This window comes from Xyrauchen texanus, chromosome 22, assembly GCF_025860055.1.
Source record: "Xyrauchen texanus isolate HMW12.3.18 chromosome 22, RBS_HiC_50CHRs, whole genome shotgun sequence".
Classification (NCBI taxonomy): domain Eukaryota; kingdom Metazoa; phylum Chordata; class Actinopteri; order Cypriniformes; family Catostomidae; genus Xyrauchen; species Xyrauchen texanus.
The window spans coordinates 23243824-23266028 of record NC_068297.1 but is presented as its reverse complement, the minus strand read 5'-3'; the positions used below and the strand labels follow the sequence as shown (position 1 = coordinate 23266028).

The 22205-nt window shown below is 36.5% G+C and overlaps 1 protein-coding gene across 1 annotated transcript in view; it reads right to left on the bottom strand.

Annotated features, from left to right (window-relative positions):
* eva1a (eva-1 homolog A (C. elegans)) overlaps nucleotides 1–11190 on the bottom strand; it is a 28344-nt gene extending 17154 nt beyond the window's left edge. Inside the window, exon 1 of the mRNA XM_052153209.1 lies at nucleotides 10842–11190. The gene's annotated coding sequence lies outside the window, so the exon portion shown is untranslated. The remainder of the gene's footprint in view (nucleotides 1–10841) is intronic.
* Between the last annotated feature and the right edge of the window lie 11015 nt (nucleotides 11191–22205).

Here is a 22205-nt window from a genome sequence, read left to right as displayed (position 1 = left end):
TGGAGGGTGAACAGGTGCATTTTACAAGTGCTTTTTAAGAGTTAAAAGCTTAATTTCCTCATGACAGCAAATAAGTTAAAGAAACAAGCATTAATAATAAGGAACTGTATGTTTTGATGATTCTTGAGATAAGGGACAAAACAGATTTTAAATCTTAGTTTTATTCTTTTAAACAAAATTAATTTGAAATGGGTTAACCTCCTTGTGGTCGCTATAATGTGGTTCGCGCTCTCAGTGGGGTGTGTGGTGAGTTGAGTGTGTATAAATAGCGTGAATCTCCACATGCACAATGTCTCTGAGGTAATGCGCTAAACAAGCCATGTGATAAGATGCGTGGATTGACGGTCTCTGACGCGGAGGCAGTTGAGATTCGTCCCCCGCCACCCGGATTGAGGCGAGTCACTACGTCACCACGAGGAGTTAGAGCGCATTGGGAATTCCAAATTGGGGAGAAAATAAAAAAAATAAAACCTAGTACCATAACCTAAACTAGAATGCCAAAATTATACCACATTTATAACAGAAATTATCATAAAGGGAATGACTGAGTTGACATGTTGAAGCTGTGACTGCAGAGACTTAAACATTGTTTAAAATATAAAAAAATATAAAACTTACCAGAACATGTGTCCTACTGTTGCATCCACCATGAGCAGGAAGGTGGAAAGGAATACTTTCCTATACTATATAAGTGACTATGACATTGTGTGATTTATTCAGGATTATAAAAAATCAGAAGGAGATGATGCAAAGTGAGAACACAAACTTGATAAGCAGTTTTTTATGGAAAATATAATTTAAAGTTCACTTTATATTTTGTTTGATATCATACAGGTCCCTAAATTTCATTTGATATTCATATTTATGAATTTGTTGCATTACTTGCAACACTATTTGGCAGTTTCACATTGTGAGCTCATGCTGAGGACAGGTTAAGTTACATGTGCTTCCAAGTATAGAGCATGTATTTTAACAAATACTAATGAAATTATTTAAAAATATGTAATACATGCCCTGAGTATACACATTTCCTATATATTTAACTTTGTCCAGTATTTTTAACATAAAGAGGACTTTTGTATGTAGGACAAGTTTTGTCCCTTATATCAAGAATCAGTGGTTTGTGTTTTAATGCCTTAAATGTCAAATAAACAAATAAGCTGCATTTTTTACTTTTAACCGTATTAAAACCGTGACTGGTTATTATCAATACTGAATGGAATAAACAATTGCTTTGCAAAGGTGAAATAGTTTTCCTAATTAGGAGTTTGTGATTCAAACACTGATCATCTAATCAAAATTTTGATTCTGTACTGTTGGTTTAAGAAATAAGGAATTGAGATTTAGTTTAGTACAAGAACGTTTTGTGACTTGATAACCTGCTTATCCACATGCTTATGTTTGCTTATGTACTGGTAAAATAAATCAATTGAGTAAGAGAGTTACATTTCCTTCAAATATGTCTTACTAATAAACAGAAACAGACCATTCAAACCTGTGCCCATATTTCATAGAGGAAAAACATTACATAAACTTTTCATTTTGTCAGAGGATTGGGATAAACCGAGTATAAGCCAAGACAATTTCAATCCCTTAAATATCAACAGGAGCCTTATAATGTTCATACCTTATGAGGTCGCCTTATAAAACTCTTCTAACTTGGGTCTCTGTTTACTGTGAACTCAGAAATGAAAGAACACCAGGAATTACTCAGACTTCACCATTGTTTTTATAGAACAGGGAAAGAAGATTCCGCAAATAAGATTTATCTGGGAGTTTCAAATTTCTATTTTTATAGGAAATGTTTACAAATAGAGGACTACAGTACACACAGTTTTCCAACAGCTGTTTCTGATCACAAGGAATGGCAAAATGGATCTCTGGCCAAAGGATATTCAGAGATAGAGAGATAAAGAGAGAAAGACTCATTACACTAAAGAGATGGGGCTGTAATGACAGAATAGAAGATCTAATAATAATCTAACTAGTCACATGGGTCAGTTTGTCCTTAATAGGGCATCATAAATGACAAATAGGGGCAGTACCATTTACTTTAATCATACTGTACCATATTTGATCCATTTTGTCTTTGCCATATATAATCAAAGGCCCAAAATGTAAACAGAGCAAAATGACTGAGAGATCATTTGATCAGACATAAAGCAAACTGAATTCCCACCACTAAAGACAGTGTTTCGTGCAACTTTTGTCCCATCTAGAGTTGGCTTAAACAACATAACCAGAAAATCTTCTCACACCTCATAAAGAAAGATTAGGAGAGATGGCATCTGTGACTGCTCAAAATGTCAATGTCTGATCACATAATCCAACAAACACATTTACTAGAAACAGTCATTAAAGAAGGTCATAGTAGAACTTTGTTCTTAGAATGTTCTTAGTTACTAAGTACAATGCATACTACACAACTAGTGCTTGAATATTGTTATTTTGTGATCACTGAGTTCCTTTTTTAAAGGAATATTCCGGGTTCAATACAAGTTAAGCTCAATCGACAACATTTGTGGCATAATATTGATTACCACAAAAATGTATTATAACTTGCACCCAGGGCCGGATCTTGTAAGCGCCTCGATTGAGCCTACCTTGTATTGAACCTGGAACATTCCTTTAATAGCCAATAGCATTTTGTTTATGTAACAGACATGAACCGTAATTGGCTACTTGCTATTGTTAGTTACATGTAGACATATTAGGGGGACACTTTCACTCTAGAGAGCATTTAATTGGGGGAAAAATTGGCTTACGCCTGTGAGTGTTTGATGAGTCTAATATTTTTGGTCTGTTTTCCTGAAATAGAAAGACTGTAAATTGTAAATGCATAAATGCATTAAAAGTAAATTTTGCTAACTCCTGTTAGTATACTAGCATATAGATATATGGCCTCAAAGCTAACAGAGGTGGACTGAAAGCAACAAAATTCCAATTGTGATATTATAGGGTCTTAAAAAGATGCTAACTTGCCCTCCAAAACATAATTTGAAAAATGGCAGAATCCATAACTGAATTAAATCTGTGTCATGTATTATTTTGTTAAAGGGCTTTTAAACGTAAATATGGCCATGATTTATTTCACTCTCATTCGCCTGCGCCACACCGCTTCACCCTTTTTATAATCACAAAACATGACTTTGGGCAGATTCATTTGCCAACCTTAATGCTACACTTCCTCTCCACCTCATTTTTTCACTCTTTCTTTCTCCCTCAGTTTTTTTCTCCTCTAATATTAGGTTTCAGAATGCAGGACCAGCCTAGACTCTCCGACTCAGCTTCTGTTAGCTCAGTGAAGCAGAACAGTAGAGCTGGAGGAGCTAAATGTACTTAACCCCACACAGATGGAAACTCAAACCTTTCCATACCCCAACTGCCTTGACAAGAAGAGAGAAAGACGGCTCGCTGCCATTATTTAACGTCACTATGACGTTAAATTTATGTTTCATTTTAGAACTGTTTTTATAACACAACATTTTTACTTTTTATTGTCATGACAGATTTTAAAACAGATTTTTCATTAAAAAAAAAATCCTTATGCAGAAGGATCTTGCCCTTTTGGATTGACTTTGTTTCATTTTCCCTGACCTGATTCAAACCCCTAACCACCATAAGAGCCTTGGATACTTAGGAGAGCCATGTTTAACATGTTGCTGAAAGGGGGAAAAAAACAAAACATGATATGTTCATTTAAAACAGGCTTCCTGGAAACAGAACCAAGCTTTTGGATTAAAGAGAATTACTAGTCAAATCACTTTTTGTGTATGTTAGTGGAGGAATATGTTTAACCTGCATGGGGTCCACTACAGTGTACAGATCTTTAAAATACATTTTTAACCATTTTTGGTGTGATGATACATGACCCAAACCACCATAGATGGGCTACCTCTGACCCTTTCTCATAATTCAATCTTCTTTATGTGCCATTTCATGTACTACTAAAAAAGAAAAAGGGTACATTATTTGGTTACCTACAATTTGCATTTGGCTCCTAATACATTAATTACTGCAACTCTAAATGTGTATTGTAAACTGCAGAGGAAAAAAATTTGTATTCATGAAAAATGTTGGTTGTAGTTATATTGTTGTTTTTAAGTAAAAACAATCATCAAAAAAATATGTTTTTTCCCCTTAATAAATAATTCATGCATCAGAGGGTTAATGTATGCATGTCCAGTTAAACAGCCCAGGAGAATGTGAATGTGTGTATCCTGTGTTTGCATTGTTCTGTATGCCTTGGCTGTAAGTTATTGGCACAGTGTTTTCAGCCGAATCCTATTCTCTTGTGAACGTTTCACTAAATTGGGGGTTGTGGGTAATTATTAATGGAATGCACCACATCCATATGGGCATGAAATATGTACAGGAGAAGCTCAGGCAGAAACCAATTGCCAGAGGCTATTGAGGCATATTAGGCAGACATACATCTCCAAATTTGACAGACTCTTAACTCGGAATTTCCATTAAAGATGCTGTATTTAAGCTGTTCTGGAACATCCACCAGACCAGCCAATGAATTAGCCACACCCCCTATTTCCAAAACCCACAATCCAAAGACACAACACAAACACAGATATATAAGAGTTGTGTTGGAGCAGATGGAGGGGGATGGATGCCCCTGAGCATTTTGCCATCTGACCCTGTGCATTTTGCGAGAGATGGACACTGTACCGGCACTTATATGAGCAACTATTTCATTGTTATCTACATGTAATAGGGAGGTTTTATGCATGTCATTTTAAAAATAATAATAATAATAATAACACAGTAGCTTTAAATTGGCAGTAATTTATTGGAGAACTGCACTGAAAAGAGCATCAAGTGTTCAGTCAAGTATTCAGTATCAATCCAGTCTTCTGTATCCTCAGCAATATTAAGTACAATTCTGGGACAGCTGTGATACATATAAATAGTTTAACTAGAGAAGAAAATGGGAGTGGAGGTTTTCATGCAAAAGTCTCCACCATAATGTGTTGTGGGTGGTTGATTGCTGGCCTAAGTCGCAAGTCCACCCCCAAGTCTCTATATTATTCTGGTACATAGATTTGGCACAGGTCCCTCCTTCAATGCAAGTTTATGGGATTATTTCAACAATTTATCATTCACTGGGCTAAGACTGTACTGTAAGTCTGATTGTTAAAAAATGTCACCAACCACACAATTTAAGGTATCATTCAACTCTAAATATGAGAAATATTTATAGTGATGCTTGCTGTTAAAACTATTATTATGATTGTACTTTCGAGTGAATTTTAATGGCCATTAATTCTCACATAATAAAATTAATGGATTCCTTGTTGTGATATTCATGTCATTCCACTGTCCTTCACAAAAGTCTTGTTTCTGAGAACACAGCAATGGCTTTACCACATAAGCAAGCCAGAGGCCACATTATGCTCTTACTGACAGATCACACAAACACACATCGATGCACACACAGCAGAGAGTGGGAGCAGACCTCACTGGATAAACAAATAAACATTCAGCCAGGCATCTTGCCATAGTAGCACACATGGTACACAGTGTGTTCTTTGATCAGGTAACTGAGAGGCTTGTTTATAGACTCTGTGTTGAAGCAACCCCAATAATTTAATTATTTTCAAAATGTATTCCAATTTTGTTTACTTACCTTCAAAATGAAGGATACAAACAAAATATTGTTAACCTTTAAGAGCAGTTTTTCCAACATTTGAGAATGTTCCGAAAAACATCTTGTGTGATGCAATGGAAGCAAAAATAATCCAACAATTTGTGCAATTGAATTAGCATTAACGTGACAATGTCACAAATTTGCTAATTTTATTAGTGGCCTGGTGCAGAATCTTAAATATATCTTCTATTTTTATGTCATAACTTTTCTTTGTTTGCATTATTATTTATTTTTTAATCCTAACACTGTTTACTTCCAGGTTTACATCAAAAAATCAAACAATCTAGACATTTTTGGATGCCACTGTACATGATTCACAGATTGAAAGAAAAGATTGTCCAATGAAAATGGTTAAATGGCTACTACAGTTGCTATAGGGTACGTATATGTGACGGGAGCCAGCTGGTATGTACTGTGCAGTGTATGTAAGCCTCACTGCCATGGCCTCAAGAGGTGAACTAACGACCGACGCTATGGGCTGTAGCCATTAGCCTTCTTGTTAGTGCACCTGCCTCCCATGCCAGGGATGCCAGTTCAAAATCTGCTCAGAGCGGGTCGAGCGAAACCGGTTACAGTGGTGCCATGACCCAGATGGGAGTGAGGTTAAGGGGTGTGAGAGTAACGGGAGCCAGCTGTTATGTGCTGTGCAGTGTATGTAAACCTCACTCCCCTGGCCTCAAGAGGCACACTAGCGATTGATGCAAGGGGCTGTAGCCTGTAGCCTGTAGCCTGTAGCCTCCTCGTTAGCGCGCACGCGCCTCCCATGCCAGTTCGACCCCTGCTTGGACTGTGTCAAGCAGGACCGATTACATATGCACCTGGCTGGCTTGAATTAACCTGTTATCTACTCCATAATTACTGGCCAAAGGTTCAGCTCTATTAACACCAGACATGATCTTCAGTTCAGGCAGCAGCACCGGCAAAAGCAAAGTATTAAAATATTTACAAAAGTTGGCTAAAATACCATAAAACAAGATTGCAACTCAAGTACGATCAGCCTCTGAGTTCATGTTGAATGGTCCTGACAATAAAACAAAATGCTCTAACCATTTAATGTAGATTAGAGTGTGAGGGTGCCACAAACTCAGTGGTCAGTGGGTCTTATTGTTGAAATTTAGGATTTAAATGAACTTACTTATACAAGCATATTGGTCAACTGAGAAGCTGACACATCCTGCAATGTACATCACCTAAAACTACTTATAACAGCATTTTGCAAGTATTATGCACTTAACTTTTCAACCAAACAGTACTTGAGAGACTATATATGGAATATTTGTACTATTAAAAATGTATGTCACACTGCAAGCCCATTTAAAACGAACTAGTAAAGACAAAAGTTGAATAAAATTGTTTACATTTTTTTAAAGAAATGTGACCAGTTAAAGGATCTAAAATATACCGTTATCCTTATAGATTCTTAGACATTTTAACCTAACATCTTGATGTTGATATAAAAAGTCCATGGACATGTTATGTATGAACTTCCTATAAGCTGTATAAACTTCTCTAAAGAATCACATATCCACATAATTGTAATTTTATAAATGACAACCATTGGATTTTGTAGATTTATATCAACCACTCATAGAAGTTGCGTGCGTTTTAAAATGACGTAAACCCCAAAACAAAACACAACAGCCCATTGTTTCGGTTTGTTTCCTTGCAGTTTTGTTTTAACCATAGCCACTTGTTCTTTTTGTAATTGCGTTGCTCTGTAGCCCCTTGGCAGCACTTGGGCATGCTGCATCATGAAAACATTATTTAGGCTGACCGTAGTGCTACACAAAAGACATCTCATGCAACACATAGGCAAATCCTTGAGTTTTAATGGGAAAGGGACTCATAAAATACCACATGCTTCTTGCCAGGGTCCTGTGCATTTTGGAGCCTAATTTATTCTAACAGAGGCCTTTTTTTATCATTTGTGGTATTACATTATAAGGTTGCTTAGTTGGCCTGCCAAGCCAACTGGGAAAATATTAAATTGAGTTCAGAGAAACAATGAAGAAAGAATGAAAATAAAACATAAAGCAAAGTGAACTACCATAAAAAACAGCTCCTTGGTACTATATTTTATTTGAATAGATGTAAAAGAGATTCAATTTGACTCAAACTACTTTTTAGGTATGTCAAAGTGCACTAATCAGTGATGTAGACAAGATCACTTTAAATCTCTCTAAATCATTTTAATGTTTGGTCAAATCTAACACTTTGTCCTAACTAGATGCCATGTGATATGATTCCAGTGACAAGCGATTTGTCTGACCACACTTAATGCAAAACTGTTGCGTGACGAAGTGTACAAATAATGTACAGCATTAAAGGGCAGGATTCTGGACTAATTTAAGTTCACAGTGGGCAAGGCTACCCAGCACAATGCTGTGCGTATCAAAGGATCATATCCTGTTTTTCCACATGTTCAAATTTAAGGCTGAAACATACTACGCAAGATGGAAGATGATTTCGTCCATTGTTGAATTCCAAAATGATTCAATGAGTCAGTTAATTAATAACTCAATGCAATTCTTAACGTTGCCACAAGAGGCAGTTAAAGTGGGAATTAGTGTACTTGTCTGCTTCTGTGGTGAGTATTCCCTTTCAATTCAACTACTGTTATAGCGGAGCAAGAGTTTGAAGAGAATATTGCTGAGCAAGTAAGTTAAAGTCAATATATTTAGAGCAACTTACCTGAATAAAAACACAACCATTTAAATGGCACAGACTTTTGAAGGTAATTATTTCACTCCCTTGAGTTCTGAGATCTGTTACTGCCACAAGAATGCACATTAAGCATGTTCAACTGGACCACGTTGGCAATGTGTGGGCCAAGAGTTCACGTCTGCATATGCGCACTCACGTAAAGTATGCTTCTAGCCATAGTGTGTCAAAATCAGTTACAAGACAATAAGCTGTGAGAACCAATGTACTACCTGGCATGACAAGTTTGAAAAGTAAGCATTTCGGTAGGTTTTGACGGAACCTACAACTTTTTTATGGACTTTTATGGTACTTGTTTGTGCCTTTATTAACTTGACAACTCCTGGTCATTATACACTTTCCCTTTATGGAAAAGCACGATGTCAAAATTCTTCTAATCATCTATTTTATGTTCTTTTGAAGAAAGAAAGGCATGCAGGCTTGGGGTGTTAGAAGGGTGAGTAAATAAAGACTCTTTTCATTTTTGGATGATCTGTTCCTTTAAAGACAATAAAATAGTCAATGGCTCCCATGTGAAACAGCAGTCTTTCTTTCAAATCACCATTCAGAATAATTCCAGAAGATCCACCACACAGTGACCACCACACTTTGTGTACTCATTTAGACCTGTGTAATTCTTGTGTGTTTCTAGCAAGTCCCGAGGCAGCTTTTCATATTGAACAATGCCTACCAGTGTGTTCAGACCCATTGGCCACACTGTTTATGCCTTCCAAGCACTAGGAGCGGGAACCAGGATGGGAGCTGACACAAAGCAGCTGTCTGAGAGAACTAGAGTGGCAGGAAGTTCTGCCAACATCTGGTCCTTCTATTAGAGTCCCTCGAGAACCAAAGCAGGTGATACAAGACACAGAAACAAGGACTACAAAGGTAAGTGGAAAAAAATGACTATAGTTCTGTAATAGAATAATGGTTTTGTCATGCGGTCTATGGCCACAAGGACACAACACTCTAACCATTGGATTAGGTAGCTGTTAAGTAATTGTTCAATAATGGTCAAGACATCAGAACATTGAGTTCTTTGTGTATTTAAGCATGGATGTGAAATGACTGGAGGTCACTTCCTCTCCTCTAATTCTGGTGGCAATATATGGGGATAAAGTTCAACACAGAGAAGCTCCTGTTATCAGCAGTAACACATAATGCATTTAAATAAGATGATGATGCTAAACAACCTGATGGAGATATGTGGGTCAGTGCCTGCAATTGAGTCTGTGATTGCATGTTCTGTATATGGGCCTCTTGCCTCAATGTTAAAGGAATACTTTACAGAAAATGTCCATACAAAGACAGGTCTTAGAGAAAATGCTGTTAAGCTCCAAAAATGACCAGAAAATCAACAAAAGTAGTCCATAGGATTTGTGCAGTATATTCCAAGACTTCTGAAGCCATACAATAGCTTTGTGATGAACAGACTTAATTTATAGAATTCGAGAACTGGGTATGGAAAAGACTTGCATGAAGATTCTTAAAAAATAACTAATGTTTTGCTCCACGGAAGAAAAACGAATATACGTTTAGAGCAACATGGGGTATTTTCTTTGGGGTGAGTTTCTAAAGTGTCAAAGGTGTCCACAATCACCCATAAACAGCAGTAAGGATTGTTTCAGTCCTTAGTGGGTGTCTGGTTGTGCTTGAGGGACGACGTTGACCCTGCTTGGCCCACCCGAGCAGGCAAAGACATCAATCTAATCTGAAGTGTTACAGGAAATCCCGCTAGCATTGAGTTGTTCAAACAGAGTTCAGCACCCCGGAAAGTCATTCAACAGCTTTTATTTAACAAGAAGAGCAAAGGTGTTCCCTTTCAACTTCACCAATGTACTCTTACAATGTTACCCACCTGAGGCCGATTAAGTGACTTTGGGCTGTTGATCTGAGGCCAGTATTTCAGTATCATGTATACCTGTGACTGTGGATAAGAGAATCTGGTCCCAAATCAGTACAATGGAATATTTATCCCATGATCATTAAACACATATGGATCATCTCAATATGCCATTGTGATAGCACTCACATTTTTTAGAATAACTAGTGGAATTCAAAGAAATAATTTAAATATATATATATATATATATATATATATATATATATATATATATATATATATATATATAATAGACTTTATACTGAATGATTTAAAGGCTACAGGGATAGAATTGGGTAGTTGACAAGAAAAAAATAAGCCATGGACATGTATACATAAACTACCTGTATTTTCTTACTATTACACCAAATACAATAATACATAAGAACATAAAAGCAACAGGGCAGTAATGCACCTAGACAGTAGCACATAATACACCTTATAATAACTGAAATATGATTGCAGAGGTATCAAGACAGCATCACATTTAATGTGTAACTGTGCAAGGTTTAATGCTTAAGAGAAATTTTGGAGTCAGAACCACAAAATCCATCCCAACAACTTTGGTACCCCCACCTCCAAGAAGCCACTGAAACTCACCCAGTATTCTGTCCTTTCTCCTGCCCATGCACGTATCAGAGCTGAAGCCTTGAAAATTGTGGCTCACTTCAATATTCCTCTGTGCATAAGTGAGCTATTTGATCCCATAAGCCCCAAAGAACTAAAAAGAAAATGTAAAGTAAGCTCTTCTCTTCAAGAGCTTGCTTTCTCCTCTCCTGCGTCTGCCCTAAGGTACTCAAAAAAGTAGTTGGACATAAAATATAATTATAATGATGTGCTACTCTTTTTAACCCATTTCAGGAGGACATTGAGCCCATGCAGCAGGAATGTGGCATGGAGAAGATAGAAGTGTTCACCAAATTGACGGATACGGCCAAGTCAGAATGGAACTCCAGAGAGCAGCGAGTATGAAAGAAAGGGAAAGAGGGAGGTCTGAGAGAGAGAGAGAGAGAGAGAGAGAGAGAGAGAGAGAGAGAGGGAGAGGGAGAGGGAGAGAGGGAGGGAGTTTGGAAAAGAAGGAGAAGGAGGGGGATGGTTGGAAGACTGGTAGAGAACACAACATTACATGGGAATTTCATTCAGCCTGGACTTGGAATTTGCCTGTTATCTTTTGTTGAAAATTCTGCCCCAAGGCACTATGAGAAATAGTATTTATTTTTTTACACATAGAAAAATATGTGTATTATAAGTGAGAGCAAGGGTGAAAAACAGCTAGCCATCAAAACAGAGTGTGGTTCAAAAAGTCTATGTTGAAAATCTGAGATTTAAAGTTATGTTTCACCCTGGAATTAAATCGGAAGTTTAAGGATTTGGGAATTAAAATAATAATAATAATAATATACTAATACATAATATAGGCCTACTATTAAATTTTTTAAATCAAATGTTGTAATTGTTAACATTAGATAATGCACTATGAAATAATATGAACTAACAATGAACAATTGTATTTTTATTAAATAATATTAACAAAGATTAATAAATGCAGTACAATATATTGCTAATTAATTGTTCATGATAGCTAATGCATTAAATAATGTTAACTAATAGAACCTTATTGTAAAGTGTGTTACCGAAAAGACCATTCAAAAAGTTGCTTTAGTATGCAATATAATAGATTATTGAACATAAGCCTATCATTGGCCTACACTTCACACAATCCATTTTGCAGAAAGATTTATTATGAGTGCTTGTCTATGGGCGCGTCAATGCACACCTGCCTCAGACGCTTATGGAGCGTCTCTGTTTTGTTGCGTCATAAACATACCGTTTTAGGTCGCCTGTCAAGTTAAACATAGTTTCATACTTAGAAAAAGGGTATTGTAATCCACGCATTTGTATTTGCGCTCCATCAAGCAGTTTGAACGCAAGAACATGTTTTCATCTTGTTTAGTCTGCTGTCGGTGAGTGTGGTTTGTTTTCAGAATAACCGCTTTGACCAAACAGCTGAAATTTCGCTTACTGCCCCCTGGAGAAAATATGTGGTACTTCAAGCTTGAATTGTTCTGTTGGAAGAAATATTTCTTATTATTGCAAAATAATTGGCGCCATTCTGACGATTTACTGACAAGCGCTGTCCTACATTTAACATCTTTACATCAGTTAAAATGTTTACCTTTTGCTGATAGTGTGTTGCATGAACAGCCTCAGAGACATGAGTTCTGGTCCCATGGAAACCAGGAATTAATCACACTCAATATAGTTCGAATCCTGAGTCTGAGTGACTCCAGCCAGGTCTCCTAAGCAACCAATTGGCCCAGTTGCTAGAGTCACATGGGGTAACCTCCTCGTGGTCACTGTGGTGTGGTGTGTTGAGTGTGGATGCCGCAGTGGATGGCGTGAAGCCTCCACAAGGCATGTGATAAGATGCACAGGTTGACAGTCTACGCAGAGGCAGATGGGATTCTCCAACACCTGGATTGAGGCGAGTCACTACGTGACGACGAGGACTTAAAGGCATGGAATTGGGCATTCCAAATTCCAAAAGGGGAAGAATGGAAAAAAAAAGAATGAGATTACACCAATGGTGTACAGCACACACATTGAATTGAATTGCTTTAAAGGATCTGGTGGATGCCATCTTTAAGGTCCCTGCCTGCAGGTTACACATTTGTTCAACTGCAAAATGTGCAGAAATAATAATAAAAAACTTGACAGAAAACGTGGACTTGGTGGAACTCTGCTGTTTTAAAATATTCAGCTCTAAGTGATGGACAATCAGTAAGCAGTATGTGTTAAAAGAGTTTGTGTTTTTAGGTTAAAACTTTGACCTAGCAATGTCATTGCTGTTGATTTTATGGTCATAAATGTTAGTAATGTTGCTATTGTTTTCTGCATTTAAAATTAACTTGACTTCTCAGTCTCAGTGTTTTGAATTATGTTTATTTCCTTCATGCAATGTTTTAGCACTTTTTAAAAATGTCATAAAGAACTCTTTTTGTGAGTCTCTTTTTTGTTAGTAATAAAGAATGGAATACATTTTCTTCCTCTTTGTATTTTTGTTAAAATGATTATCCTACTCAAATGCATGTGACATAAAATAAAATAGAATTAGGATGAAAGTAATCAAAAAGTAATCAGATTAGATTACCCAAAAATCTAATCTATGAGATTACATTAATGATGGCATTTTTTTCCCATGTAATTTGTAATCAGTATCGGATTACAATTCACAAGTATTCCACCCAGCACTGCGCTTAACAACATTTCCAGCTTTAGCCACTGGGGGCTGTAGTGCATTTTGGTAACAACAGAGCGATTTCAGCTGAAGAACTTTTCATGTACTATTGCCAAATTCGCAGTCAGCAGAATTTTTTTTAATTATATATTTTTTTACATTTTTGCTGATAATTTGTCATTTAATTTGTAACAATTTTTACGTTATTATGTTCAATTATAAAAACACAAAAACAGAAAAATTTTCAGCAAATATCTGGGCTTATATTTGACACACACACGCACACAAAAAAATGCTTTTTAGTTCAAAACGTGCAATGCTTTTAGACTTGAGTTTGTCCAGGTAAACACTGGACATTCCCATGACCTTTGTGCTCACTCATTAAGTTTAATTTCTGATAGTCAGACAAAACACTTTGCATGGCACCATTCAAGTTGTCTGCCTGTGATTGAGCCCATGAGCGTTTGATCTCTCAGGCTGATCCTTTCTATCAGCTCCACCATCCATGAAGTGATCAAAGTCAGTTGTGTGGTTACAAATACAATAGACAACTCCATATGTAAATGCTTACAGAAAGGTAAAGAATTATGAAGCAGAAAGGAAGGCACTCAGTCTGGTTGAAATCAAGCTAATGCATTGAAACCAGAACAAGTGTCTTCACGCCTAAAATGTAATCTGAGTTGATTTTGAGAAAGGAAAGTGATTTAAAGGTGTGTTAAATTTACTGAAGATTCCCTAATTATAGACTCTGTAAAACAACCAAAAGAAAAATTACTTGATTCTTGATTATGGTCAATCATGGTATGTTGAGTAAAATATTTTTGTAAAATAACTCCTACCCCTTATAACTGACTGTTGTCCCAAGCAGCCGATTTGATAGCTTTGCTAGTTTCTCTCTGCGGTCTCTTCCTTCTGACATAATGTCATAATTTAAACTCATATCAATATTTCATGTCCTTTTAAAGTTATGACATGCCTTTTTAAAATGATTTTAATATGTTCCTTGAGGTTCATTTATAATATTCAGTCATATATTTCTGCTGTTGTAGCCCATGTTCAATGTGTTGTGCATGCTAATCTGCTCACTACAATTGTACAGAGGGGTTATCTGAGTTACTGTAGCCTTTCTGTCAGATCAGTCTGGCCATTCTCCATTGACCTCACTCATCAACAAGGTGTTTCTGTCTGCAGAACTGCCACTTATAGATGTTTTTGTTTTTTCTTACCGTTTGGAGAGACTGTTGTGGGTGAAAATCTCAGGAGATCAGCAGTTACAGAAATAATCAAACCAGCCTATCTGACACTATCAATCATGCCAGTCGAAATCACTGAGATCACATTTCCCCCATTCTGATGATTGATGTGAGCATTAACTGAAGCCCCTGACCTGTATCTGCATGATTGTATGCCTGCTGCCACATGATTGGCTGATTAGATAATCATATGAATATGTAGGTGTACAGGTGTTCCTAAAGTGCTCAGTAAGTGTATATTCCTTTTTCGTATTGAATGAAACTGCTTGAACTAAAGGAAACTCAGTGTTCACATTTTATGAGAAATGTCCACTGAAAACCTGACCAGATAATGGTTGGTAACAAAGCAATTACAGTGAATACAACTGCTACTAACAAATCACGGTGCAATTGTGGAGCTCTGCATGTTGCTCCTCACAACATGTTCAAAAACACTGCCATATACAAACCAGTTAAAATTAATGGGGTTGTCATGATTGTGAAAACCTCTTTTCCCTGGGAAGGTAATTAAGCATTTAATGATCATGTTAATAGCTCACCGAAAGCACATGACCTTGTGAGTGAATTAGAGCAGCGAGGAAGAGCAGCACTGTACCAGATAAGAACTGCAGATTGGAGAAGATTCTGAAGCCACATTTTGTAGCAGATTGCAGAGCTTCTGAAGTCCAGACTCACTCATGGAGATGATTTGATTAGAATGACTGTGCAAAAAGCTTTACGCAACTCTAGTGCATCGCAGGGAAAATAACATCATGAGGACGACCTTTTAACAGCCAAAGAATACATCTAGTACAGAGCATAATACAAATTTTACAAATAGTTTGAGGAAAAAGGTTATTAAAGGGATAGCTCACTAAAAAATTAAAACAGTATTTTTCTCACCTTCCTGCCGTTCCAAATCCATATGGCTTTCTTTCTTCATTGGAACCCAAAAGGAGGCAGAATGTTAGGCAGAATGTTAGCCTCAGTCACCATTCACCTACATTGTATATTTTTTCAGTACAATGAAAATTAATGATGACTAAGGCTAAAAGTTAAAAAGTCATACAGGTTTGAATAGACATGAAGGTCAATACAGTAAATGATGACAGAATATACATTTTTGGGTGATCTATCCCTTTAATCTTCCACATCCACTTACGATGTAGAAATGCCTTTGGGGTAACAGATTGTATTTGTATATACATTCAGTATATTTTTGCTTAATGTATATTTTTATATAAACTTTATATTCCATTCACTTGTTTTTATTCTTTATTCAATTTTTTATTGTTTTTATTCTTGTTGTTGTATTGTTTGTGCACTTGAAGCTTCTGTCACCAAGTCAAATTCCTTGTATGTGTACATAAGCGTACTTGGCAATAAAGCTCATTCTAATTCTTCTGATTCTGAAACCAGTAAAAACAAGAATGTTCCATAATGGTGATGTTTATTTTTTGAATGAATACAATGCAACAAACCACATTCTTCTCAACACCCCCATCCCCCAGTTCTGGTCTTGTTGAAACAGGCATAAGGGTCTGCTGAAGTAGCACAATTCAGCATCAACAATTCAGCCACCCCATATCCCAGACCCCATGTGCAGGCCTTTACTGTCCTGCTCCCCAGAGTCAACAAACCAAGGCTAAAAGTGTGTGCCTGCATTTGACTGGTGGGTCAGCACTTGTGAAATGACAACATGAAGGTTGCATTAAACATATTGAATGACCCCAACTAGCTCACCAAAAGCATGCCTCTGCATGCACTGTTTCAGGAATATACACATTTTTCATCATTGGTATGTTAGTGGTATGAAAGTTTGTATTTGTGTAATACTGTATTTTTAATACTCAAAAGGAGAAGCATATTTATCCATGCAATGAAAGTGAATGGTGACTGAGGCTAACGTTCTGCTGAACAACTCCTTTTTTTTTTTATAAAATACATGAAAAATGTGTGACGTGTCTGTGTAATGCATAAAACAATGCCTATTATATCTAACATTTATTCTAGAAACTAAAGATTAAAATGATTTAATGAGAAATTCATTGGATAAAAAGGATGAAATATGCTTACGAGGATTGAACATCTTATATTACGTTCTCTCATTCCAAGCTGAAACTACTGTTTGAGGTTAACCTACCTGGGCAATGCAGGTTGCTTTCAGTAACAGTGATGAAAAGTGATTGTTCTTTACGGTAGCAATATTTATTAGGGTGCGGATAACCCCATGCCTGAGGTGGATGTGAACAACCACAAGGACATATTTCCAGCTCAGTTGGTACATAAATCTTCACATTTCTGTACTTTGGAAACAAGGATGCCCTCCATGCATTCAAATATTTATATATTAAATGCTTCTGTAACAATTATATAAACTATCAATTTGGAATGATTTGTAAAATTATTAAAGCATTTTTTAAATGTATAAAGCAAAATGTGGATCATGTAGAAAATAAATACTGTCCAACAGAATACTTGGTGATAGATGCTATTCTGGTCTCATATTGCTCCTTAAATGTAAAAAAAAAAAAGAATTGACACTGAACTACTTATACAAAGAAAAAATTATTTACAAATATATTTATATCTTTGGAAATATCAATAAGAGATAGATAAGCATAATTTAAAATAATTGAGAACTTAAAGCAGGATGTATGAATATTCAAAACAATGAAGAAAAACATACTAACATACAGTGCTGTGGAAATGTACTTGCCCGTATCCTGATTTCGTGTATCTCGTACTAAACGATTTCAAAAATTAAAACAAAAAAACAAGGGAATCGGAGTAAACACAAAATACTGTTTTTAAATGATAAAGTTATTTATTGAAGCAAAATGTTATCCAATACCAACTGGACCGGTTTGAAAAAGTATGTGCCCTTAGAAACCAAATCCTCAAATCTATGAAACTGCATTCATAATGGGGTTCAGCTGGACTAGACACACCCAGACATGATTATTGCCAGCTCTGTTCGATCAAATCAACACCTAAATAGAACTTTTTCAGCAGCATGAAGTTGGCTAAAAGGTCTCACCCAACAGCACACTATGCCAATGTCGAAAGAAATTCCAGAAATAATGAGGAAAAGGGTTATTGAAATAAATCAGTCTGGGAAGGGTTACAAAGCTATTTCAAAGGCTCTGGGACTCCAAAGCACCACAATGAGAGCCATTATCTACAAATGGTGAACACTTGGAACAGTAGTGAACCTTCCCAGAAGTGGACGACCTTCCAAATTTCCTCCAAGAGCACAAGCGACGACTCATCCAGGAAGTCACAAAAAAGCCAAGGACAACATCCAAAGAACTGCAGGCCTCTCTCGCATTAAAAAAGGTCACCCTTCATGACTCCACTATCAGAAAGACAATGGCCAAAAATGCCATCTATGGAAGAGTGATGAGGCGAAAACCACAGCAAAAAATTAATGCTTGTCTGAATTTGGACAAAACACACCTTGATAATCCTCAAACCTTTTGGGATAATGTTCTGTGGTGAGTTGAAAGTGGAACTGTTTGGAAGACAGGAATCCTGTTACATCTGCCGTAAATCAAACACAGAATTCCACATAAAGAACATCATACCTTCGGACAAGCATGATGGTGGTAGTGTGATGGTGTGGGGATGCTTTCCTGCATCAGGGCCAGGGCGACTTGAAACATGAATTCTGCTCTCTACCAGAAAATCCTAAAGGAGAACGTCCAGTCATCCACCCATGAGTTGAAGCTCAAGCGCAACTGGATTATGCAGCAAGACAATGATCCAAAGCATAGGAGTAAGTCCACCTCTGAATGGCTCAAAAGAAGCCAAATTACAGTTCTGGAGTGGCCTAGTCAAAATCTTGAATTGAACCCGATCAAGATGCTGTGGCAGGGCCTTAAAAAGGCAGTTCATGCTCGAAAACATGCTCCTATGTGGCTGAACTAAAGCAGTTCTTCAAAGAAGAGTGGGTCAAAATTCCACCACAGTTTTGTGAAAGACTGATCTCCAGTTATCAGAAGCGTCTGGTTGTGTGACGGATCTGCCATGAGTATTAGCAAATCACCACAAAAAAATGAGTCCATTGCCAAAAAACAAGGAGCGAAGCGGTCTTCAGTTGTGACAGTTTATTAAATCTTGCTTACGCAAGATAAGAAGTGATCGAACCTCATTAAAGAGGAAAGAAAAAAAAAATCACAGAAATTGTATTCCTCCAGATTACATCACAGGTAATATCCAGGGTTGACAGAAGACATAATTGGGCTTAGCCTCTCAAACTGACAGAGAACAAAATTCAACACCACCTTTCCCAGGATACAATAAGTCACTCCCCTCTAGATAAACCATACACTGAATTTATAAGAAGTGGCCAGCACCATGAAAACAAACAAAGGGGGAACAAACCCATACAACTATTCACAACAATACCAACACAAACCTTGCAATAAACACAATACATTTAACTAAATTTAGAGCCATGACTACATGTTAGTTAATGCAAAATAACTATATTAAACCAAAAATCACATTAATCAAGACATTACATTTTCCTATGTCCCCTCTAATGCATCAAAGTTGGTACAGTCTCATTTCCTTTAGAATTCCCATAAAACAGATCAACTTCCTGTTTGAATCTCTTTGTCACTAGACTGGTCCATTCCCACAACACACCAGCTACCAAATATTTCAAATCATCTTAATTATAAAATGAATTAACAATTTGAACCATGTTTTTACAAATCATATTTTAGCCAAAGAGGAATTTTAACTGGTTTAATGTTCTAACCTTAAGCCAAATAACTAAGCCCATGCACGGACTTGGTATAATGAAAAATAAAAGTTCTTAACCAACCCAATATAGTAATGTCCTTTTTATTTATTAATAAACTGCAAATATGAATATATAAGAATTGTGTGGCTTAATTCCTGGCCATCACAGGTTGCAGTTGTTGCTGATAAAGATGGCACAACCAGCTAAGTTTAAGGGTGTTGAATGACTTTTTTGCTTCAATAAAAATATATATACACAGTACTGTGCAAACGTTTTAGGCATTTGGGGAAAGATTTTGCTTTGTGAGAATGTCTTCAAAATTAATGCCATAAATAATTTTCATTTATTAATTAATGTCATACAAAGTCCAGTAAACATTAAAAGGCTAAATCAATATTTGGTGTAACCACCTTTGCCTTCAAAACACCACCAACTATCCATGGATAGTTTTTCTTGGATGTTGGCAGGGATGTTCCAAGCTTCTTTGAGAACTTGCCACAGTTCTTCTATCTATCTATTCGGTCTCAATTGCTTGATCACTTATGTTGAGATTGGGGCTCTGTGGGGGCCATACCATCTATTGTAAGGCCCCTTATCTTCTATTAAATTATTTTTGCAAAGGGAATGTTGAAATCTATAATTGATATTTCCAACTGATACACTAAAAGCTGAATATATAAATTGACCATCTTAAGACAAATGTTTTTTTTTATATATATTATCCACCTAAGACTATTGCACAGTACTGTATATATATTTGAAAACTGTATTTAGTGTTTACTCAGGTTGCATTGTTTTGTATAATATCTTGTTTCAAGATCTAAAACGATATAGTATGTAAATACAAAAAACAGAAGAAATCAGGATGGGGGCAAAGTACTTTTCCACAGCACTGTAACACAGTTATGTCTGGAGTTATTTTAATAGTGCTTGAAGTTTGGTGTCCTGCTCTGCTTGCCTGCAGACTGTGTGCATGTTAACACAGAGTTGACAGGACAGTCAGAGTACATTACCCCTAAGTGCCCTATAATCTCTCTTCTGTTCAACAAGCTTACCAGGAAACCATAAATTAATAATCCATTTATGGATAACTCAAATATGAATTAAATGACACTAGCATTAAAAATGAATACCTCTGTAGAATGGGGTTCAAAATTCTGGAGTACCATCGCAAAACAGCTTCTAATTTGCATTTTCATGTTTCATTTAAATAAAATCCATTACATACTGCATAATTCGCATAACATTTTAAATAAAAAGATGAATTTGAATTTGGTTTGAATTGAACGATTTGAGAATGTTTCATAGAGCATTTAGTGTTCTTCAATAAGCAAGGATATGTAATCTTTTTACAAAGGAGTTAAAATGGTCAATGGGCAGCAAAACAGCTGATGATAAAATTCAACCATGTGACTCATATGATTGAGAAATCCAAGCAAATCAAAAGTACTTCAAAAGCAGGCAAAATAAATGTGTTCAGCAATTCACATTAAAAAGTTCAGCCTTTGTTTTCACTGAAGTTGAACTCTGTCTGTTTAAGTCATTAGTATGGATTACCACCCCCTCTTGACCAAGACCGGAAAATTTGAATCCCCATTAAATTCTACTCTTGGGATAACCCCTCTAGGTATATTGTGTAACTAAAAGAGCAAGACATGAATGAATCAAGTGAGGCACAACAAGGATATTAAATGCCTCTGCCTAGGAGAAAGGGGACAGAAGGAAAATAATATTGTATTTTTCCAAGATCCACATAAAGTAGATAGCAAGTACTTGAAATTTAAAATGATCACCTAACTCAGTTTTGACCATGTGTGCCAAATCCTAGCCTTTTCGCCAGATCTGCTTTTAACAAGGTTTTCAGACTACTTCATCGCTAAACGAACATTTAGTATCCATAGATGGTATTCAACATTAATGCTGTTGTAAAATCCTGGATCGGAGCCATTGAACAGCAAATACCAACTTATTACCTTAAACATCATACAGCTCCACAGGCTTAATAAAAGGCCTTCTGAAGTGAAGCAATGCATTTTTGTAAGAAAAATATCCATATTTATAACTTTATTAAACTATAATCACTGGCTTCCTGTAACAGCCGTCCGCGTGTTCATGGGAGAGTCGAGTTCCGGCGTATGACGTAGGCGTAGCGTAAGCTCCGGTGAGAAGTGACGAACGCAAATGTGCAGAGGATAGAGGAAGCCAGTGAACGCGCGGACGGCAGTTACAAGAAGCCAGCGATTATGGTTTAATAAAGTAATAAATATGGATATTTTTCTTAAAAAGACGCATCACTACACAAGGCCTTTATTAACCCCCTGGAGCCTTATGGATCACTTTTATGATAGATGGATGCGCTTTTATGGGCTTTAAAATCTAAGGTACCATTCACTCCCATTATAAAGCTTGGAAGAGCCAAGAGATTTTTCAATATAACTCCGATTGTGTTTGGCTGAATGAAGAAAGCATATACTCCTAGGATGGTTTGAGGATGAGTAAATTATGGGATAATTTTATTTTTGGGTGAACTAACCCTTTAAAGCAATGTTTATATGATTTTGGGATTCTATTCTGTTTGCTTCTTGATTTTATCTAAGGTTTGCTCACTTAGATAACTTCCAAAGTCCATAAAATTCTGACTTTAAAAAGGACAACGAAGGATTACTTTACAGCATCAGACATGTTTAATTCAATTGACTTCCACTTTAAAGACACCATAATGCTGGATTAGTGTGGTTTTC